This window comes from Xyrauchen texanus, chromosome 31, assembly GCF_025860055.1.
Source record: "Xyrauchen texanus isolate HMW12.3.18 chromosome 31, RBS_HiC_50CHRs, whole genome shotgun sequence".
Lineage (NCBI taxonomy): Eukaryota > Metazoa > Chordata > Actinopteri > Cypriniformes > Catostomidae > Xyrauchen > Xyrauchen texanus.
Window position 1 is genome coordinate 37431961 of NC_068306.1, and position 18899 is coordinate 37450859.

Sequence of the window (18899 nt, forward strand, 5' to 3'; positions counted from 1 at the left end):
TGTATGGAGAACCCTCATTTCCAAAGTGGTGTGCAGCGATGGGGAGGGTGGCAGCTTTCAAGAAGGTTTTGGGATTTGTATGATAAGAAATGGGGCCGTTATTTAGTGTTTTGGGGGGACTCTCTGGGAGGGGCTGTGGAGAGAGAAGTTTAGTTTTAATTATATATGATTATTACATTTTCTTTTTTTTTCTTTTGTGTGTGTGTGTGTGTGAGTGTGTTTGTGTGTATTCTTATTTGTTACCACAGGGGTGTTTCTTGGGGGTCAGGGCAATATACAGTACAGATAACTTTATATATCAGTGAAAACCATTAGCATCATATTGTGTCTTACATATATTGCCATATGTGAAATATATCTTTGGAAAATGATGTAACAAAGATATTCGCTTGTAAATAATAAAATAACTCACCCTTTCTACATGAAAACCAAGCCAATTCTGTGTTCCAAATGTAATAAATAATGCCTTAGAAGGCCACTTCAAATGGAGAACAATTGTGACAGTCATGCTGGAAGATTATTTCAAACAGAATTTGTAATAAAAATAACATTGAGCTCCACAACTTAAAGCCTTTCAAAGCTGTCAGAGTGGATGGTGAATTATTTGAAAGGAATAGGGCATAGGGGTGATAAGACTGAATAGAACACACCCCAGCTGTGGTGAAATCAATGACATCAACACCACAAACTAACAAGGAACTATGTTTCTAACCACAGATGGAGAGCTGTAGTTCCAACAACACAACTTTGCTTCGCTGTTTGCGAATGTTCATTGGAACTACGGTTTTCCTTGAAATGGCAAATCATTGAACTATGTTGGTAATGATGAAACGTGAGAACCATAGTTTTTGGGAAACGCACCCCAGAATGCGATGGTTAAACCGCTACTGAAAAAGCACTCCATAGATTCTTCGGCTTTATCAAAGTATCATTCATCTCTAAAATATTAGAAAAAACTGTAGCTAAGCAACTTTTGGTGATAGTGAATGTAACAATATTTTTGAGAAATTTCAGTCAGGTTATAGAGAAAACCACAGTACAGAATCTGGCCTTGCTAGGGTGACCAATGACCTATTGATTGCGAATGATGCTGGAGAGTGCTTCATATTAGTGTTGCTTGATTTAACTGCAGCGTTTGATCATTTAGTTTTAATTGATTCACTGAAGAGATGAGTGGGAATATCTGGGGTGAATTTAGACTATTTTGTTTCCTACATATCGAATAGAAACTTTGTAGTGTGTGTTGGAGATGAGATGTCCTCCTCTTTGCTAAGCCCTGCCTTAAAAGCATTTCTGACCAATCCTGTAGCAACTGTTGTTGGGCCACCATACTCTGATATGCGTTTGCTATTTTCCAATGAGAGCTTATGGGAGTCGTGAATGTTTTAGTCGTTTTAAAAGGGATTTTATTAAAATGGTCCAAAACAATGTAAAACACAATGTTGCCGGGTCACTAGTAATAGTGGCACGAGGTACCAAAGAAGACCCAAAGAAGTTATCAGGTGTGTAATCGCTATCATATTATTCTTTTCTCTTTTTAAGTTACTGTAATAATCGTTTTTCTTTATTCTGATTCATAGTCTCTGCAGGTTTCAATAAACTTTCTGTGCAATTTGATGATTTCTATTGCAAAAAATGTCAGATAAATATATCTCACAATGTCACTCTTCATTCCAGCCCACTTAAGAATATAATCAATTCCGTTTATGAGAATATTTAGCCAAAAACGGCACCATTCACAGCTTTCTCTTCATTCATTCCTATTGGGAGTTCTGCAGAGCTTGTCAAGCGAGTGTTTTATTAAATGGTTTTATTCAATTACTTTTAAGTAACTAACTAGTTAAGTTGGGACAGCATTCGTAGTAGCACCATTCTTTTGACATCTACTTGACAAAGAAAGTGACAACATGAGTGAGTCAAGACATTAGTCATAAATATAAACACAAAGCGAACTGTTGCTAAAAAACATAATCCCTCACAGATGGACTGTGACATGCATCACAAATAAAGGTATTTTATATTTTTGAAGGAACTCCTTCTAAAGCCTTAACAATGGGAACAGTAAGGTAAAGTGTTTCCCAATTTATAACAAAAACATTCCATAATGACAAATGTAGAAATATATTTCAGGTAAAAATATGAATTTGTGAAGGATAAACCTTGAGAGTGGAGAATCTAAACTGACCAATAAACCTTTTCCACATATATCCAATAAATATTTTAAATTAGTTGGCCTGACAACATAGCAGGATATTTGGAATGAGGAGTTATTAGAGAGTACGGATGATTTATCCTCTACAGGATCTGTGAACACTAAAACTATCAATGGTAGTTCAAATGTTCATTATAACGCACTAATGCATATGACAGATCCCTTATGGATATGACAAGGCTATTTGTACCAGTTGTTCTAAACAGGAGATGAGTTAACTTCTTTTTTTGGCTCTGGCTATAGGGGCCTCTCATCACCTGAGATCTAAGAGATTTGGGTTGAACTGAAAGAAAAATGTGGCCCCAGGTCCCTGTGCAAAATAGTACAGACGTTCTGATTACGTGCATTCAGAGATCTTAGAATAGAGGATGACAGAGGTGTGGCCTGGCCACAGAAATATAAAAGACATCATTGAGATTATATTCACGAAGTTAAAGGTAAACGGAAGTTAAGCTAGGAAAGTAAGATAAAAAATAGGATACAAATTAATCTTTTCTTGGAGCAAAATTAAAGCACTGACTTTCATTTGTGAAAAAAGGATCATATCATTAGGAATCAAATTATTCTTTATTTTTTTTTATTTATTTTATGAGTTTGAGTTAAGTGTCAAGAGATGTTTTTCAGGTGAATATGTGGACTTATGAAAACATATATGCAAATTCCAGAGCTCAAAACATCCTCTTCACCAAAAGATCAGATAATTTATTAAACTGCAGCAAAATGACTCGATGTGAAGAATTTTGTGACATCAGATACATCAACACATGATCATTGATGTTTACACATCAGTTAATACCATTGGGTGGTAAGAAACTTTAACTGCGAAGTTACAGTTAGGTAATATGGAGAGAGAAAGATGATACTAAGGTAATACTAAGAGTAAAATGTTGGAAAGTCTGTCACTTGAGCCTTGTTGTCACATTTAAATGTGTTTTGTTCATGTCTTTATTTTGGAAGTTTAGCTCCTGTTCCCTCATGTGATCTTGTCATGTGTTTCCCCTGTTCATGTGTCTTGTTTACATTGGTTCATTATTTGAGTATCTTGTTTATTAGTCTTGCCTTTTCATTGGTTTTAGTTTATTAGTCTTGTTATCTCATTTACAGTTCTGTCTTTTGATTGGTTGTCATGTTACCCTTGTCAATGTATTTAAACCATCATGTTTGACATTGTCTTTGGTCAGGTATTGTTTGGTGTAAAGTAGTTAAGTTGTTTATGTTCGTTATGTTTTGGATTCATGTTTTTGGCTCTCACTTATATAAAGAAACTGCACTTGGGTTCTTCACATCATCATTGTCTTTGTCTGCTCCAGTGTCACTACTGCCAGAAACATTACAGTTGTGCTGTTATGTGATCCTGTCACAATGTAGTGCAGACTTTGCAAAGAAGCTGTTATTGATGGGGTCATGATGACATAAGGAGTTACATTTTGACATAGAGTAAAAGGGGTCATTGTCCTATAGAAACAAACTGTCATTTTCACAACTCATATAACTTCCTCCTCACTGCAAAAAGAGCATTTGTTGAAACCAAGCTGCCAAACCGACTCATTCTCTACTTCCTCACATTGTTATGTCACACCATGGCAGACATTTGCATCTGACCGCCAGCAACACATCAATGCCTACTTTACCTAATTACATTTGTAGCCCCACTCAGATGTGTTGAGCAGTGAGAAGGCAAGGAGAGAGCAGGTCAGTCAAGAGCAGAGAGCCAATCATAACAGTGGGTGTTTACTGTCAAGTCTTAAAGGATAAGCAGCACCAAAACTGAGTATTTCTGACAGAGGGTCAGAATGAGTGTTGAAAATGATCATGTTTATAAATATATGACTGTTTTTTGTGCAATTTCTTTTTTACCAAAATTATAAGTGAACCTCAAAAAAATAAAGGAACATATTAAGAACATATTAAGATTGTGCAAATTGAAGTTCTCAGACATGGAGGAAAATGAAAAATGTGTGATTTGACCAGTGGTGCCTAAAGCTGTACGCGCTGTGCGTACCATGAGTGTTCCGATTTGTGCAAAAAATTTTCCCTGAAAATATTTCAGCAACCATGATGTGTTTATTGCTCTTGGCTATGTAGAATCAGAACTACCGATGCCTGATTTGTGAATTAATCACTCATTTGAGTCGGTTCTTTTCAGTGAATTGACCGAAATGATTGTCAAAACGGTCAAAAGTCCAATTCAGTCGGACCACACATTCTCAGTTTCTCACTCAGTAAAACAGTATCGGGATACTTTAGAATGAAAAAGGAGTACTGTATGGAATGGATATTCACCTACAATCAATTGAAACAAAAGGCTGCATTTTAAGGGGAACTGCACACGTTCTTGTGTTCTTCCGCACTGTTTTTCAATTGCTTTCCAATGTAAACATGAACTAGACAGACATCTTTTATCCTTGCGTCACATCTTGCTGTGTTTTCAACACCTTAAACAGGAGTTCCATTTTTTGGTTATTTTGATGCCGTGTCTAGTCAGGGGTGCATGTAGTGATTTTGTTCCCATTAAAAAAAAAAAAATTACTTAAGAAATTTATTGTGGTTTTGAAACATATGTATAAAATCATAGCCACTCACATTAGATGAGGACTCTAGTCATATCAAGTAACCTCATAAAAGCTGTTTTATTCTACATGGGGTAGGGCATGGGGAATGTTTTAATCACATGAGCAGCTGAATACTTCTTGCTTAATCTCAGTAAATTGTTATTGGATAATTTCACTCTTTGATTAAATGAATCATGGCTGATTGTGAATAGTGAAATGTGTGTGTGTGTGTGTGTGTGTGTGTGTGTGTGTGTGTGTGTGTGTGTGTGTGTGTGTGTGTGTGTGTGTGTTTTTACATGTTTATGTGGTTTACGGGGAAATGTTTTAGGTTACAAACTGGTAATTACAAGGGTATTATGCTATAAATGTAGTTTATGAGGACATTTCTAGTGTCCCCATAATTTAGATAGCTTTAAAAACATATTAAACAAAGTTTTATTGAAAATGTAAAAATGCAGAAAGTTTTCTGTGAGGGAAAGTCCTCACAATGATAGGTTGACCAACGTGTGTGTGTGTGTGTGTGTGTGAGCGTGTATTTATCACTTTGTGGGGACCAAATGTCCCCAAAAGGATAGTAAAACCCGAAATTTTTGACCTTGTGGGGACATTTTGTCGGTCCCCATGAGGAAAACAGCTTATAAATCATACTAAATTATGTTTTTTGAAAATGTAAAAATGCAGAAAGTTTTCTGTGAGGGTTAGGTTTAGGGGTAGGGTTAGGGTTAGGGGATAGAATATAAAGTTTGTACAGTATAAAAACCATTATGTCTATGGAAAGTCCCCATAAAATATGGAAACACTACATGTGTTTGTGTGTGTGTGTGTGTGTGTGTGTGTGTGTGTGTGTGTGTGTGTGTGTGTGTGTGTGTGTGTGTGTGTGAATGTGTGAAAAGTCTCAAATTAGTTACAACAAATACAAATAAAGGATAAGTTAAAAAGGATAAAAAGAAAGTAAAGAATAAACTCTAAAATAGTTAACATTTACCAAATTTGACACTATTACAGTTTCTTTGTGCTTTCTGAAGACTTTAGATTCATGAGATTTGAATCTGAAATCATGACAATTGCGATTATTCTATTGACAGCCCTAATTTTTAACAGTAAGTAATCTAAACAATTCTTTGAAATAATTTTGAGAAAAAAAAAACAATTATTTCTAAATGTTCATATATCCTTCCTTGCAAAGTACATACTTTGAAAAATAGTTTATACTTGTGTTGCATTTTTCTCACTGTCACATTTATGTTCCTTCCTGGGGACTGTTAGACACTATTCTCTGTAATCTCTTGTGATGAATTGAATTTAAAACAGTTTCTCTTCAGATATAAACATTTAACATTAATAATGGGCAGAAAATTCATTTGTTGTCAACTTATTACAAATTAAATATTTTTCAGAAAATAGTTTATTAATTTCTTTGTGTTTTAGTACAACGACAACAGAAAACCAATTATTTAAATATGCATTTTACAAATTATTTAAATTAACATGTTATCAAATTATTACTATATTTTTCACACATTATTGATGTGTATTTATACATAAATATATAGCTGCCTCTATTTTTCAGGAAGGGGATCCCTTGCAAGTTCATTATATTTGGAGGTCCTTGGTAACAAAAAGTTTGAAAACCTCTGCATTAGCCAAAGACTCAAAGAAAAAGTAAAAATGCTTGAAAAATCCTCACAGGGGGAGAAAATGTTGCTGTTTTCGCTGAAAAATTTCCCCTCCGCCATAGAGTTCAATTGTATCACAAATAAGAACCAATTGCATGTTGTTTCATTGACATCAAAACCTTCAGTGAAATGTTTACACATGCCAGATTTAAATATATGCACATTTGCAAATGATGTGACAGCTTTAGTGGCACACCATACTGTCAGTGAATAGCAACTTGCATTTAATTCTGTTAACTACAGGACTTCTGGTAGTATACGCAGCTAGATGGACGCACAGCACTAAGCTCCTGAGAAAAAAAACCCTTGATTTTCTCATTTAAAGGTAGCTTTTTGAGTTGTTTTTGAATCCAAGTCATTTATTGTCTAAAATAGCTTCCACACAAGTCCAGCATAAGCAACAAGTGTATCAAAACTCTCTACGAGGTAATTTAAATTGTTAGCCAGGCTACTGAAGCACAACAGGAGGTTATGCGTGAGAAAGTCTCGAGGATGCTGTCAGAAGCAATAAATTCAGTGCTTATCCCTTTCAATGACTTCATCACCGAAAATGGTGCTCCAGTCGCTCAAAGAGGAGTTAGGCTCTCTGGGAAAAGTTTGTCATCCTTGACAATGAAAGTCGACTATCTGGTGCCGATCCTTCAAACTTCAATAACTTTCGCCTATATCCAACTTACCATTCATCTCCAAAATCCTAGAAAAAACAGTTGCCTCTCAACTCCATTTTCATCTATCCCACAATAACCTGTATGAACATTTCCAGTCTGGTTTCCATCCACTTCATAGCACTGAAACAGCACTTATCAAAATCACCAATGACCTTCTCATGGCAGCTGATTCTGGACTCCTTACCATCCTCATCCTCCTCGACTTAAGTGCAGCCTTTGATACTATCTCTCACACCGTCCTTCTCAACAGATTATCTTCCATTGGCATCACCCACACTCCGTTAGACTGGTTCACATCTTATCTCTCTGGCCGCACTCAGTTTGTTCAACTTAAGTCTTTTAAATACAGTCCCTCTACTGTCACTTCAGGTGTGCCCCAGGGCTCTGTCCTACTTTTCATCATTTATCTCCTTCCCCTGGGCAATATATTCCGCAAATTTAACATTCAATTCCACTGTTATGCTGATGACACCTAGCTCTACCTCTCGACCAAACCTTCGTTCACTTCCCCGCCCACCTCCCTCACTGATTGTATTACAGAAATAAAAACCTGGTTTTCCCAAAATTTTCTCAAATTAAACAGTGATAAAACTGAGGTTCTTCTCATTGGCACTAAATCGAATTTATCCAAAACCGACAGTTTTTCACTCACTATTGGTAACTCCTCCGTTTCACCCTCCCCCCAGGTTAGGAGTTTGGGTGTCATCCTTGACACCACATTCTCTTTTCAGTCCCACATCAATAACATTATCCTGTCTGCCTACTTCCATTTACGAAACATTAATCGCCTCCGCCCCTCCCTTACACCACACACTGCCGCCGTTCTTGTACATAGTCTTGTCACTTCTCGTTTGGACTACTACAACTCTCTCCTTTTCTGCCTCCTTCACAAATCCCTTCATAAGCTTCAACTGGTCCAGAATTCAGCTGCCCGCATCATAACTTGAACCCCCTCTATTCACCACATCACTCCTGTTCTTCAACAGCTTCACTGGCTCCTGGTCCAGTTCCGTATTCAATTCAAAATCCTTCTGTTAACATTCAAGGCCATCCACAAACTTGCCCCCCATATCTGTCTGATCTTCTCCATGGTCCAACATCCACCCGCTCCCTTAGATCCTCTTCCTTCATACACCTGTTTGTCCCCCCCGCCCGTCTCACCACTATGGGGAGCAGAGCATTTAGCCGCTCTGCTCCCCGTCTCTGGAACTCATTACCACCCCAACTTAGAAACATCGATTCATTTTTCCTCTTCAAATCGCAACTCAAAACACATCTGTTCAAAAATGCCTATCTCACATGATATCAATTGCTCTACCTCTTTAATGTTGTTGTTTATTTAATTTTGAAATGCCTTTAATTTTAATTTTCTGTCTACAGAGGATAATGTCACAGATGTTTGCTATGGGATGGGATGTTTCGAACACACAGGGTTTGATATTTTTTCTATTTGCATTCATAAATGTGAACATTCTGATTGGAGTAATATGGTTTGGCACACAGTTTTGCATGTTATTTTGATAGTGTAAAGGACTAATAGATAATGCTTAAGTTGTTAGCACTTTCTCTTAATGTAAGAGGTTTACACTCTCCAAATAAACACACACAGGTTCTGGATCTGCTGCATAGGAAAGATTGATATTGCGCTACTTCAAGAAATGCATTTTTCAAATATTGACAATCGTAGATTGCAAAATAGATATTATATCCCGGTTGCTGTAATATCTGTTTATATCTATATCTAAATGGGGTGATGATCTACTCTCTTGATTGAGAGTTATGATTGATATCAATGACAAATCTATTCTGTTTGTCTTTTCCACACTGACCAAGTGAGCAACTGGACAAGCCAAGACATTGAGCTAGGCTGGCCAGTGAGACAGGGGGAAAGAGCCAATCGAAACTGCCCTACAGGTTGAATCAACATGTCTTCTTTGTTGTAATGAATATTTGTCTATAAGACGAGGAATTAAAGTGGGTTCACTTTACTGCCCTTCCCCTTGACTTGACCTGCAGATACAGTACATTCAGCAAAGCTATGATTAATTAAACCAGGATATTGAAGGCAACAGGAACTTTGTCCAACAAACTCTGCAATATGCTTATTAGCTTTGTGCATCAAGTTCAGTTGAATTTTAAAAGTGATTAGGATAGAACTCAGATAGAAGAAGTGTTTTGTTTGCAAAGCAGTAGTTTGTTATTTCATGTATTTGGCCTATATAATTTTTTAATCACTTGCATGAACCGTAAAGCATATAGCCTCAGCCTCAGACAGCACTTCAACAGTCTGTTCACCGTCTGATGCATATTACACAGAACAAAATAACAAGAATGCCAGTCCCAATCTTATTGGCTTTACACCACTTCCATGAGTATTGGCACACAGTTTTAGATGCAAGTTAGTTAGTTTTTTCACCTGAAAACATAATGGAATAAAATCTTTGAAAGATATTCAGTTTTGTTTGAGGCAATTAGAAGGAATTTTGTATTCTAAACAGAAATGTATTCCTCTTCATTTTGATTTATGTTGTTATATTGAGTTAAGACAGTAAAAAAAACCCAGTACTTATTACTTTAGAACATTTAGATCACATACAACGTATCCAAATTTATTATTTTTTTTTTTTTCAGTTTTCTGAAAAACATACCCTCATACAAAATGATTTAATTTTTCTGCTGAACTCCACAAAGGTCAACACAGTTTCTGACCATTTAATAGAGTTTGATATTTTCAAGATATTCTGCTCTTTGATGTCACTACTGTGTGAGTAACCAGTTCCTTGGGGTGTTAAAAGCAGATCTATTTAATTTTCAGAGAGCCACTAGACAGTATGTGGATGTTCTGTTTTTATAACTTCAAAAGCCATTTCAAAAGACTGACTGTGCAGAAAACTTGGAAACTGAAAGCACCAGGACCTGAAATGTCCTCTATACTTATGCATCTTTTATAAGCTTGAAAGTTGTAAGAGGAAAGAGGAAAAAGTTGTATGAGGGGTTACATGCAAAATTTTGGAGTAAATAATAGCAAAAATAAAAAAAGTAGAAGAGCAGTCAGCAGTGCATTGTTCCCGGCAATATTATTCTGTAGAATGTTTGTCTGACAATTTCCATCAGGATTAAAATGCACATACAGTACTTACCTACACAAAAGTTACTGAAAATACTTAGAAAGGAATTCACTAAGAATGAATTGCACCTTTTGAAAGGGCTGATTGCACATGTTGTCTGTACTGATTTAGCAGACGATTCACTGTAATTGTATGTCAGGCAATGGCACAAACATGCCCACAATATCTGTGCTGAATGCAATTTGCACATGCATTTCCAATAATATGATGCTTGGCACTATATTGCATAGGAGGCAGCAGACTACCGTGATCTGATGCACTCTACAGCATCACACTAAGGCTACATCTACATGAATCTAGATACATTACATTACAAAGCTCCACACTAGCATTTTCAAGCATTTTCCAAAAGTTGCTTGTCCACACTGAAACATATGAAAATGCTTAAATCATGTCTGAAATGCAGTTGTCCTCGTGTTCCGTCGCCGGACACCAATTCCAAGTAAACTTCCCTTTACATTTGAAGGAACGCAATGTGATGGTTGTACAAAGTAACATTTATTTTTTAACAACACTATCAAAGTGAGTATCAAGTACAACAGTGCCGCTATAAAATGGGCCGCAATCTTGATTGTTTTGGTTGGATGGATTACATGACTGAGTCACATGAAAACAAATACATCAACATTTTCAGATATACCAGTTTTCACAGTCCACACTACAATGCGAAAACAGCATTTTCAAATTTTCAAAACATTTTGGAGTGCGTTTTCAAAAAGTTCTGTTTTCGCGAGTCACAAAAACGCCTTCTCAGTGTGGATGGAAGGCCAAAACGAAGAGAAAAAGATGCATTTTCAAACGAAAATGTATTTGAGTGGACAAAGTATAAGTCTGTGATCCAGACACATGAATCATCTCGTTAACATGCAGAAAGTGCCTAATTTACATATAAAGGAGGCTTGTTGGTGCAGAAAGAAATGATAATGACTTAATTCAAATACTAATTATGCAGCGCAAATGGCACAAATGTTTGTGAATTCGTCCTTAAATGTTTCTAAAAAAAAAAAACAGATGAAAAGTCACTTAATACGATATAATTAAGGCAGATGCTGTTTGCACCCCAGAGCAAATAGTGTCAAATACTATTTGCACCCATATTTTTCACTGCAGTGTGTTTATTGTGTTTATTTAGAGAAAAAAAACATGGTTTCACGTGGGAACGAGTGCGATCGACAGACCCCGCCTCTGGATCAAACCCTTCTCTGCACTCCTCAACATTCACCCTTTCATCACTGTGATGAAATAAACATTTATATTCATTTTTATATATTATTTTAAGTAGTATTAAAGGAAATATTAAGAGTGGAAACAGGAAATTGGATGGGAAAAAGAGTGGGACAAAAGGCGGATTTGAACCACAGTCGCTAAGACAACACTTTGCTGGTTAGTTTGTCGTATATTTATGTGGTTCCACCAGACTATTGGGGTGCAAATAGCTGCCCTATGTGGAAAATGCTATTTATACTGGGGTGTAAATAGACACTCCATATAATTAAACCTTTCTGTCTAAATGGACTTGTACTGTGTGTACTGCATTTGTATCTCTAAAAATAAATAAATACATTATTTTTGTTGTCATTATACTAATATTTACTGACTGTTCATTATTCAATTCACCTTACCAGGACGTCTCCCTCAACACATGTTCTGCAGTGAACAACCAGGAAGTATTGTCTTTTTTTTTTACAACAAGGAACCTTGTGTTTAAATTGAATCTGTAAGTAGAACATATTTGAATGCAAATGACTAACACAGTCTTAGAGACAAGTGGGATAGAATAATAAGGGGGGCCTGGGTAGCTCAGCAAGTAATGACGCTGACTACCACACCTGGAGTCGCATGTTCGTGTGCTAAGTTACTCCAGTCAGGCTTCCTAAGCAAACAATTGGCCCGGTTGCTAGGGTAGGTACAGTCATGCTGGGTTAACCTCCTTGTGGTCACTATAATGTGGTTCTCACTCATGGTGGGGCATGTGGTGAATTGTGCATGGATGCCACGAAGAATAGCGTGAGCCTCCACACGCGCTAGGTCTCCGAGGTAACGCGCTCAACAAATGTGATAAGATGCGCGGATTGACTGTCTCGGGCGCACAGGCAACTGAGATTAAAAATTTAGGAGAAATTGGAAGAAAAACAAACAAACTCCTAGCCAGCGAGGTCAAAAGTAATCTCTGCTGTTCAGTTGGGAAAGTCTTGACTTCTTGAAGATAAATAACATTCAGAGACGTGTACCATCAGAGAACCGACAGTCATCCATCAAATCCCTTCATGGTGGCCCAACTCCTGAGAAAGATGCTTTATCTGCCTTAGAAATCACCTTTACAGAACCACAGAGCAGGTAAGCCATATTTGTTATGAAAAACACTTCAGAAGACAACTGATGACAAGGATATAGCGAAGATGGCACAACCGTTTCGTGAATTCATCTCTGAATACTTGTACTAGTCATATAATAATCAGGAAAATGTAATCCACTTATTTTTTTTTTTCCCCTAGCTTCAATTTGGTGCTTGTCAAATTAAATTGGGGTGGAGAAAAAAATGTAAACTTCAAAGTGAGATAAAAAAAAAAATAAACCTGTCACATTAAGATGATTGCTATTTAACAATATGTATTAACTATAAATGAGCTCTGAAAAATACTCCTTTGATATGTGAATTTTTTAAAGAGTTTCATCAACCCCAAGTAGCTATAAATCCAGTAACTATTAAATATACATTTCTAAACCCAAAAATGTTTAATACATCTTTGAAATTTTGGAGCATAAAGTGAGGTGAATCTTTTTCATTTCTACATTAAACTGTACAGTGCAACAAATGTGTAATCATTTGTGATTAATTAGTTGTTAAATGTGAACTTTTAACCCATTCGCTCATGAGTGATGCGTGAAATACTTGCATTTCAGGAAACGTCACCCACTAGTGTTGCAACAAAGGCCTACTGGCTACATTGACACAGTCCGGTGACCCAAAAATTCCTGTTCATTCAACAGCTTGCATAACCCTGTTTGTATAAATGTATAACTAAGGTAAATCACTTATTCTATTCTTATTATATTCTCGCCTTAACTAAAATCTGTAAATATAGTGACATTGACTAGTAAGTAAATATCAAAGAATGCGACTTCCATAACACAGAAAATTATTATCACAATTGAAACAACATTGTCTTCCAGAGCATTATCTAACACAGTGATTTCTAATAATAGAGTCCACATGTGTGTGGCGCTACTCTGTGAGGGCCAGTTAACTGTCACATATTTGTGATGGTATGTATGAAAGAGTTTATGAAATTCAGTAATCAACAGAATCAAACCAAAACCACAATCCAGGTAGCCGGAGCAGGCAACAGCTGAAGAACAGGGCTGAGGGGAATGTCTGTCTAGGCATGACAATGACAGAGAGAGTGGTGAGGTGAAGAGGTGTGTGGCAGCCAATGGAGAGAGAATGGGAACTGGGAAATCCAGAACAATTAAGAGTTCTGGCAGTGTGGTGGTAACAGGGAACTGGGTGAGTGCTGCAACAATGTGGAGGAATTGTCTGGGAGATAAACAAAACAAACAGGAAACCGACAAACAGAGCCAAAGACTAGGACTGGTAACTAACTATTTAAATATTAGAGGAAAATATTTTTTTTAAATATTATTGATTAAGCCATTTACTGGTTTTTGTACCAATCAACATGATTTGCAGTCACTGAACTCTATTGAAGAATACATAGATTTAGATTTGATAATTCTCATTTTGATTTCAACATGGTTGGCGGTCATTAAACGATTTCACATATAGTATGTTTTAAGTGAATCAGATCAAGTTCGGTTAAAGGGAACCAGCCTAAATGACCTTGGTACTTTTGGTGTTCACAATGTAAGTGGTCTTAAAAGAGGACCCAGTTTCTTTTTTGGTCCTCTTCCCATTCTTGTAGTCTCTGACCCCTTGTTGTTCACACCACATCTCCTTAAGTACTTAGACCTCATTGCTGCTAGGGCTGTCACGATTATTACATTTGGCTGACAATAATTTTTCATAAATAATTGCAATTATTATGATAAGCAATTGTCATCTTTTTTTGTCTCTTTGAAAAAAAAAAAGTGGGCGGCTGTGGCTCAGGTGGTAGAGCGGGTTGGCCACTAATCGCAGGATTGGTGATTCACGTGTCGAAGTGTCCTTGGGCAAGACACTGAACCCCAAGTTGCTCTCAATGGCTGGTTAGCGCCTTGCATGGCAGCTCTGCCGTCATTGGTGTGTGAATGGGGGAATGAGTCACAGTGTAAAGCGCTTTGAATACCGTTAAGGTTAAAAAGGCGCTATATAAGTGTAGACCTTTACCGTTTAGTATTTCATACAAATTGTCACACTTCTTAAGGTGTAAGTATATTATGACAGATAAGCCTACACCTTAAGCTGTAATTTATTGATATTTAACTTGAAATCATGTAATAAAATGGGGCTATATGATGTAAAGGCTTTACAAAATATTAAATTTTTCATAAAAAAAATTATTGCACAGGGATAGAATAACATAAAAAGTAATATTTTATATGTTATATCATTTATGAAACCCAGACAAAACTGCCAATTATATTACATTACATTATGCAATAGTAATAATGTATACTGTATTTCTGTCCTAAATTCACAATCTCACGTAATGTTAAGGCTCTCCGTTAAAACCTACTAGCCCCTATTTCGCATGAAGGAATGCCCATCAGAGCACTTTAAAAGTGGTTCATCTTAACACGCTACTCTGCATGAGGCCAGTCCATTCATTTTAGGTGCTCAAATAATACAACAAGAATGGAATATGAGACACAAAAACACATCATGTTAATCATGGTATATCTATAATCGCTTTAAATTCCCATGTGAGGACAGTAAATTGTGACTGGAATATTAAGAATGTAATGCAAGCCATGAGGTACTTATGTCATAAAATGCAAAGTGGACTATTACCTCTTTGCTTTCACATTGTACAAATCACTCGAACCACAAAGGTGCCCACAAATGAACCATACTCAGACCACCTCCTCAGAATATTGATGAAGATCATTTCTGATTATTCAAATGCAACACTAAAGCACTGGCTACCACTTGTTTGTGTAACAATGAAGAGAGAACATTTAGGGTCCATTTGCACCTTGCATTAGTGCATTTTCAGCAATCAAATACTACTGGCTAGACAACATTAAATGGCAGGTGTAAATGCAACCAAGACACATTGTGGACAAATTGTGATCGGATCATTGAAACCACATCATTTACATTTACATTTATGCATTTGGCAGATGCTTTTATCCAAAGCGACTTACAGTGCATTTACCCCTAGTAAAGGGGTCCCACAGGGCTCCATTCTGGGGCCACTTTTATTCACTATTTATATAAACTGTCTGGGGGAAAATGTCCAACATGCATTTTTCCATTTTTATGCAGATGATACAGTTATTTATTGTTGTGCAGCTACCATTAGGAAGGCGTATGAATGCTTGCAAACTGCTTTCGATATAGTGCAAGCACAGCTTTATCAATTAAAGCTTGTGCTTAATGCAGAGAAGACCAAAGTAATGTTTTTTTCAAACTCAAGGAAAAATGAGTTAGACCTGAATATTGTTACTGATCAGGGTAAAACAATTGAGGTAGTTTCAACTTATAAATATTTAGGATTTTTAATTGATGATCACCTTTCTTTTAAGCTTTATATACAGAATCTAGTAAAAGTTGAAATTAAAGCTAGGTTTTTTCGTTAGGAACAAATCTTGTTTTACTTTTTCTGCCCGAAAAAAGATAGTCGATGCCACATTTCTCTCTATTATTGATTATGGTGATCTGTTGTATATGAATGCCCCATCTAAGTGTCTCCAGAGGTTGGATGCTGTGTTTCATGGAGCTTTAAGATATATTTCAAATTGCAGACCCCTCACTCATCACTGTACACTTTACTCCACAGTGAATTTGCCTTCTCTATCAATTCGCCGGCTTACTCAACTTTATATCTTTACAGGTGAAACTCGAAAAATTAGAATATCGTGCAAAAGTTCATTAATTTCAGTAATGCAACTTAAAAGATGAAACTAATATATTATATAGACTCATTACAAGCAAAGTAAGATATTTCAAGCCTTTATTTGATATAATTTTGATGATTATGGCTTACAGCTTATGAAAACCCCAAATTCAGAATCTCAGAAAATTAGAATATTGTGAAAAGGTTCAGTATTGTAGGCTCAAAGTGTCACACTCTAATCAGCTAAACACCTGCAAAGGGTTCCTGAGCCTTTAAATGGTCTCTCAGTCTGGTTCAGTTGAATTCACAATTATGGGGAAGACTGCTGACCTGACAGTTGTGCAGAAAACCATCATTGACACCCTCCACAAGGAGGGAAAGCCTCAAAAGGTAATTGCAAAAGAAGTTGGATGTTCTCAAAGTGCTGTATCAAAGCACATTAATAGAAAGTTAAGTGGAAGGGAAAAGTGTGGAAGAAAAAGGTGCACAAGCAGCAGGGATGACCGTAGCCTGGAGAGGATTGTCAGGAAAAGGCCATTCAAATGTGTGGGGGAGCTTCACAAGGAGTGGACTGAGGCTGGAGTTACTGCATCAAGAGCCACCACACACAGACGGGTCCTGGACATGGACTTCAAATGTCAAACGTCTTACCTGGGCTAAAGAAAAAAAGAACTGGTCTTGCTCAGTGGTCCAAAGTCCTCTTTTCTGATGAGAGCAAATTTTGCATCTCATTTGGAAACCAAGGTCCCAGAGTCTGCAGGAAGAATGGAGAGGCACACAATCCAAGATGCTTGAAGTCCAGTGTGAAGTTTCCACAATCTGTGTTGGTTTGGGGAGCCATGTCATCGGCTGGTGTTGGTCCACTGTGCTTTATTAAGTCCAGAGTCAACGCAGCCGTCTACCAGGACATTTTAGAGCACTTCATGCTTCCTTCAGCAGACAAGCTTTATGGAGATGCTGACTTCATTTTCCAGCAGGACTGGGCACCTGCCCACACTACCAAAAGTACCAAAACCTGGTTCAATGACCATGGTATTACTGTGCTTGATTGGCCAGCAAACTCGCCTGACCTGAACCCCATAGAGAATCTATGGGGCATTGCTAAGAGAAAGATGAGAGACATGAGACCAAACAATGCAGAAGAGCTGAAGGCCGCTATTGAAGCATCTTGGTCTTCCATAACACCTCAGCAGTGCCACAGGCTGATAGCATCCATGCCACGCCGCATTGAGGCAGTAATTAATGCAAAAGGGGCCCAAACCAAGTACTGAGTACATATGCATGATTATACTTTTCAGAGGGCCGACATTTCTGTATTTAAAATCCTTTTTTTATTGATTTCATGTAATATTCTAATTTTCTGAGATTCTGAATTTGGGGTTTTCATAAGCTGTAAGCCATAATCATCAAAATTATATCAAATAAAGGCTTGAAATATCTTACTTTGCTTGTAATGAGTCTATATAATATATTAGTTTCACCTTTTAAGTTGAATTACTGAAATTAATGAACTTTTGCACGATATTCTAATTTTTCGAGTTTCACCTGTATATATAAGGGCATTATAGGCAGGTTTCCATGTTACATATCTGAATTTATTTCTTTTACACAGAGTACTTATGTTTTACGGTCCCAGAAAACTATTTCATTGAATGTACCTCAAGCCCGGACAGAGTTGTTCAAAAAGGATTTCATGTTTGCTGGAATGACCTACAGAAAACACTTAAACTACAGTGTCTAATTTCCTTAAATGATTTTATAGTTAGTTATGTTAAAACTATAGAACATGAGTCCATCCACACATGCAAATGTTTTCATTAATGGCACTTTTATTTAATTGAAATGCACTTGAGTTGTCTTTGCCTCTTTTGTGTTTGTTTTGTGTTTGTGTGATCTAATTTGTTCTGCTATCTTGGCCAGGTCTCTCTTGAAAAAGAGATTTTATATCTCAATGAGACAAACCTGGTTAAATAAAGGTTGAATAAAAAAATAAAAATCCCCCCGGAGCAACCTGGAGTTAAATGCCTTGCTCAAGGACACAATGGTGGTGGCTGTGGGGATCGAACCAGCAACCTTCTGATTACCAGTTTAGTGCTTTAGCCCACTACACCACCACCACTCCTGAGGTGGTCGGGAATGGATTTTCACCACAATCAAAGAATCTATAAATGCAAATGTATTTTCATTATCTGGTCACAACTAATTTATTATGTGACGAGGACTCACATCCATTGTTAAAGTGCTGTGTTGCAGGTTTCCGTTTATTCTGCCACTACCATGTGAAGAACACAACAGACACTGAACAATGAATATCCCCTAAATTATTCCATCGGAATATACATGGCCTATCTTGTCTGTTTCCTCAAATTCTCACTTTAATGTCTCTCCTGTTTTCTAATCACAATATGGCTCAAGCGACATCAATCGCATGTTTCAGATGAAAAGCATATTAAGCACTTAAAAATCACTGAACGCCAGAGGAATATCATTTAATTTGCTTCGGTGACCCAAAAGGTGTCTTTGGTGGCTGCCAAACATTTTTTCAATGATGGAAAAACCCTGACTGTCAAAGTGATGGAAAGCATTTGAATTATTCATAAAAAAAAAAAAAATTCAATAAAAGATGGAGAATTTTCAGTCACAGCCTCTGATTTAATATGCAAG